The sequence below is a fragment of the Odontesthes bonariensis genome, chromosome 1 (assembly GCF_027942865.1).
Source record: "Odontesthes bonariensis isolate fOdoBon6 chromosome 1, fOdoBon6.hap1, whole genome shotgun sequence".
NCBI classification, from domain to species: domain Eukaryota; kingdom Metazoa; phylum Chordata; class Actinopteri; order Atheriniformes; family Atherinopsidae; genus Odontesthes; species Odontesthes bonariensis.
The window spans coordinates 34,422,060-34,432,399 of NC_134506.1; positions in this window are offsets into that span (position 1 = coordinate 34,422,060).

Genomic DNA, 10,340 nt, shown 5'->3' on the forward strand with positions numbered 1-10,340 from the left:
GATAGATAGATAGATAGATAGATAGATAGATAGATAGATAGATAGATAGATAGATAGATAGATAGATAGATAGATCCTTCACATTATGTGAGGAAAAAGTAAAAATGAAACTGGGCTCCTGGCAGTTCCAGCAATAAATCATGTTTAAAACGTTTTTTTTTTTTTTTTAATGGAATGGAATTAGAAAAGCCCCTGTGCCTTCTGATGTAATTAAGGCCTCTTAACTTTGCTACAAAGAGCAAAGAATCCTGTCTCGATTGCTTTTAATGATGGTTATTTTCCACTTAGATGCTAAGCAGCTTTTCATTTAGAAAAAACTGCAGAGTTCAGATATTACTGGATTTCTTATCTCTCCCCTAAAAACAGTGCGAGGAGACCTTGTGATAGAGACTTAATGTGAGATCTGAATTTGTGAAACTGGGCTCATTTAATTGTTTAAAAAGCTATTAATCTATTTTGTGAATAATATTGAATTCCAATTGGCTTGAATTGGACTTACTATCTAAGTGCCTTGAGATGACATTTGTTGTATTTGGCGCTATATAAATAAAAATGAATTGAATTGAATTATTGCATAAAATAAAATATATAATGGAAACAAATTCACTTGAATATGGTATTGAGAGAGATTTTAACCCCCAGTCATTGTTAGACTGAAAATGAAAGTCAGCGTAGAGACATAGTGGCCTACACTCTGATCCCTCTGAGCCATTTAAGCTGAATGAAATGACCATCTCTGCCCTCATGCATCAGCTTAATAATGGGGATTTTCAAACAGGCTTAACTCCCTGTTGCGTTTTAAATATGATGATAAATAAGAGTCTGGCACAGTTTCTCTAACATATAGATTCAATTCAGTTCATTTCACTAATACTTTATGAATCCCTGAAGGGAAATTATATTGCTGCCATATTACTGTTATACTGTCATAATACAGAATAAGAATAAAACAAAAGTCAGATGACAAACTTTTGACCATTGAAGTGTAGCAGAGAGGGAGATGTAGTTGAAATCTTGATGTCTCCGTGAAAGGATTGAGGTGTCATTTCTGTAGCTTGGCAACAACTTCCCTGATGATGTCACACCCAGCTGCAGGTAACACAGGTAAACTCTTTATGAGACAAAAAAGACAGAAACTCCCTGCCAGCAGTTGGACAACTGGGGAGCAGAGATGTTCATTTTCATCAACATGTCCAGGATTACACCATCTGTTGTTAACAAGCACTGCAATCCGTCCTCCTGCTGTCTTACTCTGCCCGTATAGTCTGAAAACCCGGTGTTAGAGTTGTTCCTGAAGCCATATGACAGTAAAATGAAAAAAATACTCGTCTTCATCAGGGCTCCAAGCTCATTCATTCTATCTACCAGTGATCTCACATTTCACATGACGATCAAGGGAAGGAATGGTTCAAACGTCCGCCCCCTATTTCTTTCTGTTTTGATCCTGCTCTGCATCTTCTGCATCTACTCTTCAACTCATCTGGATTTAGGGTCCTTTTTCCAGCATTACTTGGGTTTTGGAAAGCTCAGTCAGCTGCTCTCGCATGCAAACAGTTGGCATGGTAACATATTAAAACAAACAAACTATCTGGTTGAAATTGGTTAACATTTTGGTTTACTACCATAAACTTAGAAAGCCATCAATGCTAAAACATTATCAATGAAAATGAACAAAAACTATCATTATGATGCATTCATCTATTCCACTGTGCTTCATGTGCTAATGTCGTTACTTGTATATTATGAAACAGAAACAGAAAAAATACTGTCTGAAAGTTAACACATACGCCAATTTTTCAACATCATTGTTTGTTTTGGCCAAGAAAAAAATGACAAAAAACAAAAGTTTAAATCTCAGTTGTCTTTTAATGCTTAGATATGAATGCACTTCGAGGGCCCTCTCACAAATATGAGCAGTTCATGTATACTGTCCATCTGTCTTCATTAGAAGACCTTGCTTGCGGGCATTATCATTGAGAGATGCAAATATGAGCTCAGTTTCCTGGCCACAGAAAGTCCTCTCTGCCCACAAATGTGCTGTCACAAACCACTATTCCACCTCTCATAAAGCATCCCAAGCCCATCTCAGCTTGAGCCACTATTGCATTCTCACATTTTTGCTGAGCATGCACGTGAAATTAATTGAAGTGAGGAAGGGTTCAGTGCTTGGGTTACAGGAAGGGCAATGGGACTAGAGTTTGCCTGTTAAGATATTTTCCTCCTCCTAAATAAAGGTTTAAATGATAGAAACTGAGATTACTTTGAAAACATGTTGCTCCTCGTATTCTGTGATGACCAAAAAAAGTGGTATTAGTCTCAGCGTTGGAACTAAGTTTGCTTTGATGAATCACCGCAGAGTCAGAGGGGCATCGTCCTTGCTCGTGCAGGTGCACATGCCCTACATGGAAATACCACCATGGATTTTACAAACGGTCACTCATCACTGTGCAGTTTTTTTTCTGACCTTCAAAGTTTGAACGGAAGTTTGAATGTTGGGAAGATTTTTTATCATCTGCACGGTGACACATTCAGGTCACTGTTCCTGAATATCTAAACTGACAACTGAGATTTGGCAAAGGAAAAAAGGACTGCTGCTGAGCGATAGAAACAAACACTCTCGGAGTTGTGGGCGCTCTGGAGTGTGTAATGCTTGCAGCCAAGTTTTATATTCCCTCAGCACTCAAACATCAATGACTGATGGACAGCAGCACACCCATGGTACATGTGTTATGACAGACCCTCCATTACGACTTATTCTTATTTACCATCTTACCCAGAATGGTCTAAAGTTCTACTCCATTTTATTTCACAGCAAGCTATAGCAAGCTGGGAAATAACCCTCTCTTATTGATCATGACACACAGTAAATGTCTGTGCAATATCTAGTGAAGTCAGATTGAAAAATGTCACAAGGATTATTTTCCTTTCACTTTAACAAAGTTATATACATAATCTTTTTCACTACAGTTACAATAACCGAACAATTTAATCACACACACTGTGTTAATGACAAATGTAGCAGTAAGTAATTAAAAACCATGTTTATTTGATATAACTGAAGTTCCATTGTCATGGTTCAGGAACTCCATTTTATGTGCATATTCTAAAATGGCACCACAAAGTGTTGTTGTGGCCTTTGGTTTGACAGAAAGTTTTGCATTGTTCGGCATTGTACCGCATATGTGTGCTTGTCAGGGCTAATTGCTCTCGTCTGTCAGTGCACCTGTGAACATTACCAACTCAAGAAGGTGCTTCTTGACACTTAAGCTGTTTGCAGATGGGTAATAAAGTGTGCTAAGCTCGTTTGAGCCGCGCATTTGAAATGTTTCGCTCTGCATCAGGGGAGCTATAAAACCACACTGCTTCTCATGTGAGACATGTTTTTGAGCAGTGCCAGAAATCACAGCTTAGTCTTTCCATCAGATTAGTTTGTCCCTGAATGCTTGTAAGATCATTTAGAGCACATACGATGGGTGGACGGATGGATTCGACATACAGATCAACAGATTTGTTGATCAATTATATTTTGAGGCAGGTGAGTGGATAAACAGCTGTTTTCAATTAAAGGGTGAGTGAAGCACTATCCAAATAACAAATAGGAAAATTTCACAAAGCCTTCAGAAACCAAGCACCATGCACCAAGTCCTATTACTATTCAGAAAATTTATCATTTAGCTCAGTGATACTCACTATTTTTTTCACAAGAGCCACATTGGCAGAGCAAAATCAAGGGAAGAGCCACTTTTACGACAACATACTAAGTCCCCTTTTGCAAATATGCATTTCTACATATAAAACATCCCACAAAAAAAGAATCAACACAGCCAATAGGCCTACATTTTCAATTAAGACCACATTTACCTTAATACTGGGATGAGCGGAAGCTGGCATGCATGTCCTTGACTTTCTTCATGTTGTATTTGTAGTTTGTTGTTGTAATCATAGTGAGACATTCAAGATGAGCATGGTTTTTGTGCTGGTTTTTGCCCTTTTTTAATTAAAAACCGATCCATTGTGCCTGCATCTCGCGCTGGCTAAAGGAGCTAGCGTGCACTGCGGTCAAGTGTGACGGTGGTTTAAGCGGGCTGCGTTGCCAGGTTTAACAGTGGCCCCCTTTAGGAAATACCATTAACCCTTAATTAATACTGTATAAAAATACTTAATACTGTGCAATATTCGCTGTATGTTATTTTGTATTGTTGTATTGTAAAAATGTATTGTTATTGTTACCATATTGTTATAAGCTACTATGCGAGTGCAAGCCACCAATTAAAGCTTGAGGAGCTGCATGTGGCTCGCGAGCCGCGCAATGAGTATCTCTGAGGACAGAAGGACTGAAACTTTTTCAGACCTGCAGCAGTGTACCACTCAAAAAATTAACGCATACAATTAAATCACAGATTAGGATGACCCAAACAATGCTGATTTTAATACAACAAGCAACAAAATTAGAATAACCCACCATATCTATAAAAATAACAGGAATATGGACAATATTTCCGTTTTATTGATTATCAAGTTATCAATCAATCAGCTATGCCTGTCTCTTACAGTGAGCACTTTAGCCTTTATTGCAGTGAGCATGTGAACTTGTAACCAGTGTCACACACAATCTGTAAGCTCTACCGTGTTTCATACTGAAGCTTTCAAGATCTGCTGTCACACGTCTGCTCTTATTCTTGCCATTTGGGCTTTTCCTCTGCTACTCTGTCACTTCCTCTTTTCCCACACTGTCAAACCTTACCTGTTCTTAATTCTCACATGATCGTACAGGTCCAGTCATCATTTGGTTGTCCTACTTATCTAGCCAATCAGTCTGTTTCTTGTGCTTTAAAAACTCATTTTAGCTCTGTCATTCGTTGTCCAGACTGTATGTCACATAACCCATTCTTCACCTCTTTCAGATGAATCCACCACCAGCGTCTCAACTCCAGGTCCTATTCTGTCAACCATCGTGTCATGAAACATTAGAGTCTAATCGGCAAACATTTCTATTCTTATTCTTTGAACAGCAATGCATTTCTAAGCATAGTTATTCATAGCCTAAAATGAATTAGATTATGGTATAAGTGGTCTATTTTTTACCCCACCTGTTGTCTGCTCATCAAGTTGACACTTACCAGCAGGATCAGTTTTCTCACATTGAACAAATAATGAATTATGATAGTTTGTTAAATCTGTTGAATCGGGGAACTTGAGTGAACCCCTGATGACTCATATATAGTGCTTGATCCAAGACACTGAATTTACATAATATGTTTAATGTTTGAGTCAGCAGCTCGGGTGTTCTGACTGCAAGAGAAGCCGGCGCATAATTTGTGCCATCGAATGCAGATTACAGTCTGCTGCTAGATCTTAATGCTGCTGGGAGATTACTTTAAGTGGACGGTGATCAAAAACATTTTTGACTTACTGATAACATCATCTCTAATGTTCAATTTTAAACAGTTAGTTACCATTTAGGGGCTGCACGGTGGTGTGGTGGTTAGAACCGTCGGCGCACAGCAAAATTCTAAAAAAGTAAAAAGAAGAAAGCCAAAATTGATATCTGCCATTCACATATATATATATTTCTTTTTTGCCAATCCCCCAAAACACCCTGCTTCAGCTCTTTAAAGCCAGATAGGTTCCACTGGTGTACAGCAATCCTCACGTCATGCCATAGATTCTCAGTTGGACTGACCTGTTGACGAGGCCATTCTCAGACACTTAAATGGTTCACCTTAAAAAAACTTGGGTTTTGCTTTAGCAGCATGATTAGTGTCATTGTGAAAGGTCAGATTTAATTTAAGTCTCAATTATCTAAACAGCTAAAACAGGATGTCCTCAAGAATGAGCCTTTACGTCATACTATTAATCATTTCTTTAACAAATTTCCCAGGCCACTCTAATGAAAAGCATCCCACCACCATGCTTCTCTGTTCTTGGGGGGATGAGAGGTATTAGGTTTACACTACATGTAGCCCTTTCCTTGATGGTAAAAAATAAAATGAATTTTAGTCTTATCTTGCATGAGTACCTGTTTACGCTTGTTTAGGGGTCTCCTTATTGTCTGAAGAGAACTCCAAACCTGCTGTCTTGTTTTTTCATTATACATTGGCTTTCTTTTAAACAATGGATCTAATTGTGCTTTGTGAGTTGTTGCAAGAGCTTGTTTAAGGGTAAAGGATGATCATGGTAGTGTCTACACATCCTAATTAAAATCATGCACTGCTTATAACCAACAAAGATAGATCAACAAAGATAGGTCTAAAACTACGTCCATAAGAGAAATATGCACACATTATCAAAGTCATGGGTTGCACTGAGTAGTACACAGAGCTTATTCCCAGAACAACCATGTACCACTGGAAGAAACTTACACACAAGGGTATAATGGGTAAGTATAAGTTGTAGCTGTAGTCAAGACTAAACTCTGCAAAATAAGAAGTGAATCTCAAAGTGAACAGAGTGTAAAAAAGGAAAAAACAGGTGAACAGTGGTCCCATTTTTGTAAATTCTAAGACTGCTAAGCCCCCACCCTTCAGCCCAACAATAAACTACACCTTGTTTGTATTCCAAACATATCAAGGTCATTCATAAAATTATAGCATTTGACAATAAGATACATGAAAACAAGTTTACTGAGCACTGTAAATATTAAGCAAGTTGATGGTTGTTTCAGCTCCTTGGTATAATCCACGTATTAATGTTAAGGCTGTTTGCATAAAACAGGAAAGATTTTGACTACATTACCTGAAACATTTCAACAATTACAACGTATGTTGCCATGAAATTTTGTCCACCCGCACCTTCTAAAGAATGCTTTTGATGTCAGTACAAAATGTGTTCAAAAGAGATAAAAATTACTTCCGGTCTCCATTGTGAGGTTCTCCCTCAGTTTTCAGATAGACTTTTTCTTTTGTCCTGACTAGTATTAGCATGCAAACATATTGAATTAAGACGGTGAACCCGGTAAACATTTCAGCTCCTATTGTCAGTATATTAACATGAAACTAAAGCACAGCCCTGTGTTATAGGGTACCACTGTTTCAGTTGCGTTCGGTTCAGGATTCCCATTAAAGGCTTTTTTTTAGGCACCGCCTCGGTCCAGAAACAGCATCTGATTGTATTTCAACCTGTAAGGAAAAGCAGTACTTGCAATACTAACTCTGTAAAGACTGATTCTGATCAAAGTAAAGGGGCCATAAAGAGCAGTGAGACTCACTTTAATCAGAGCTGCTTTGTTCATTGCTTATCCATGACAGTTGAGGGGGTAATAATGTGACACTACTGTGAAATATATCTCAGAAGGTCTATTTAAGTGATTTTACTATTCTACCATTTACTATTCAAGTTCATATGAATTGATTTTATACATTTTATAGTAAAGGATAAGTGTTCACAACTTGAAAATATCTTCAAATTTGAGCCATGGATACATTACCTCATATTGAGTTGGCATGGTGTGATGCGGTCCTTTGTATATTTCACCTGCCTTGCATAGAGTACCTTGATTAAATGAATCATCCCCCTAAAAACTTAACATCTTGCTAACTAAAGTCCAAACTGCTATCTTCACCTTAAAAAAAACAGCTAATGGTTAGCTTATGTACACCTAAACATATAAATAAGTTAGCTTTATGTTCATCTTTTACAATATAGACTGTATAGCATATTGTGGAAGTATTTCATACTCTAAAGCTTCTAATTTTATGGAACTGAATCAAAGAGCACACTCCATAAGCATCCCACCTTTCCCTTTCAAACATATAGGGACTACTGTCATCTTCAGTAGAACTTAAAAATGAAGAGAGATTAATTAATTAATTAACATTTAATTAATTAACTCACAACGAGAGGGTTCCAGGTTCAACTCCCAGCTGGGGCCTTTCTGTGTGGAGTTTGCATGTTCTCCCCGTGTATGCGTGGATTCTCTCCGGGTACTACGGCTTCCTCCCAGACCAAAAACATGCATGCTAGGTTAATTGGTGTCTCTAAAATTGTCCTTAGGACTGGCGGCCTGTCCAGGGGGTACCCCGCCTCTCGCCCGATGACCGCTGGGATAGGCTCCAGCCCCTCCGCAACCCGACCGACGGATTCAGCCAGTATAGAAAATAGATGGATGGATGGATGTACCTTTATCCATTTAATATCCTGTTCTACCATTTGGTGGAGCACATTTCTCAATGACTGTACAGTGTCTTGTTAAAAATGTGATAAAGTTAACCTGCATGAGCCATTTCTACTGCTCTGTTTAGGCATGTGATGCTAAAAATGAGTATATATAATGTTGTTGCAGAAAAGTTGTTTTCGACTTTATAGGGCATTTCCTTAAACTTGCTTGTAGAGTAATGCATTGCTGCACTAACATAGACTTATGAGGAGCTCTCCTGTCTTCCGTAGGTTCAGTATTTTCATCCAATCCAATTTTCAGGTGTGTATTGGTGGAGTGAACTGACATATATCTAGAGTATGACTGGAATGAAACTTCAGAATGATATGAGAGTAGAGACACAAGACAAGCTGTTCCAGAAGCTGTAAAGTAGCACAGTGCATATGACTTCAGCCTCTGTAGATGTTGTTAAGCAGTACAAATATAAGCAAGACAGTGATTACTTTTATGTTATATCAACAGGTTTACAGTGATTACATTTGCTCTAGTGGTTTAGAAAGAGCAGAGCACATGTTTTGTCAGCAACACAAAAAAAGTCAGAAACTGTATGGCTTCACATCAGCACCTCCCTAGAGGACTCTCCTTTTACAATAATATGAAAAAAGTCCACCCTTTTTCAGTTTAAAAGTTTTCTATATTTCTGAATATATGTACTTAATAAAAAATCAATTGATTAATAAATCAACTCATAGAAAAATCAAAAGTTCTTGCCCAGTCTAAATAGGGTAATTAAAACCCAAGATGAGCAACAACAAATAATATATTACACATGATTTAGCAAAAAGTAAACCAAAATGCAGAAACATGTAAAAACATTGGAATTAGTTTATGCGCAGCTCTTTTATGGTCCGACAACAGCATGTCAATCAGGTTAGCGTCTCAGCTTTGACTCAGCACCTAGATTCTTTCATTTTTCAGACATTCTGTTGTAGATTTGCTGCTTTGCTTTGATTCGTTCTCCTGTTGCTTGACCCAATTTCAACTTAGCTTCAACTGTCAGACAGATGGCCTCATATTTTACTTTGGTATACAGAGGAGTTCATGGTCAAACGAATGACTGCAAAGGGGCCCAGGTCCTGTTGCTGCAAAGTAAGCCCAAATCATCAGATTAAATTATATTTTGAGCCTTTTACATACCATGTGGAAATGTTTGGTCTCAGCAAAAATCTGACTTACAAATATGAGGATAAATAATACAATAATTGTGAGTGCTGACAAAAGTTTAAGTAAATTACATATAATGTCAAGTGAATGTTCTTAAATTTTCCTCTTGAACCTCAGTGTCATTTCAGATGACTTCTTGCAAATTATTTTGTGCAAATTTATTTTTGCTCTCTGCTGAAAGATCTCACCATGACTCTTCATTGCATTTCTGTACCTTTACAAGTTTAAAAAAAAGTTCCAGCAGAGAGAAATTGCAATTCTTTTCATGGTTTTTCACTCAGCTCAGAAAATGTTTGGCTGTCAGGATTTATTTCTACTAAATTCTGTTAGTTAAAATACATTAAAGTCAGAGTAAAGCAGAAAGAAATTGAAATGTTTGTTGGTTTCCAATCAGCCAAACATGAATAATTAATACAGTAACAGAGCACATAAAATAAGGTTTCATAATCATGGGGGAAATTAACAGGGTTTTTAGAGCTGAGAGAGTTCACCGGCTGCGGACTGACAGATCAACAGGGTTAACAGGGCAGAATGTCTGCTTTGTTTAGTTTTTTCCAACTAAATGGGTTGGATGTGAAGCCACAAACCCAAACTAGATATTAAATAGCTCAGTCATTTTCCAACTGTGGACAAAGTTACCAACAACTTTCATACTGAGCATCTCCTTTCTATAGTGCAGCCACAAAGTGGCCACACTGCTGGGTAGGAAGAAATTCAATCTGACTATGACAAACTGGCACATCTGTTAAATTCCAGCTTCCTTCCGTTAAAAGTTTGTTAAACTGCGAAGTGAAAAATGAGGCGGGGGTTGGTGGTGATTTTCAACTATCGCAATAACACTGCACAAGACCAATCCACTGATCATTCACTGACCATAACTCAAAATTAATCAAAGCATCTCTCTGCTAAAGATGAACGTTTTCACTTTGTTAATAAGTTCAAACGCTAAATCAGTTATCAACACCAGGCTGAGGATAGACAAAAAGTCTGAATATGCTACATTAATGTAGCTTGTAGGTCT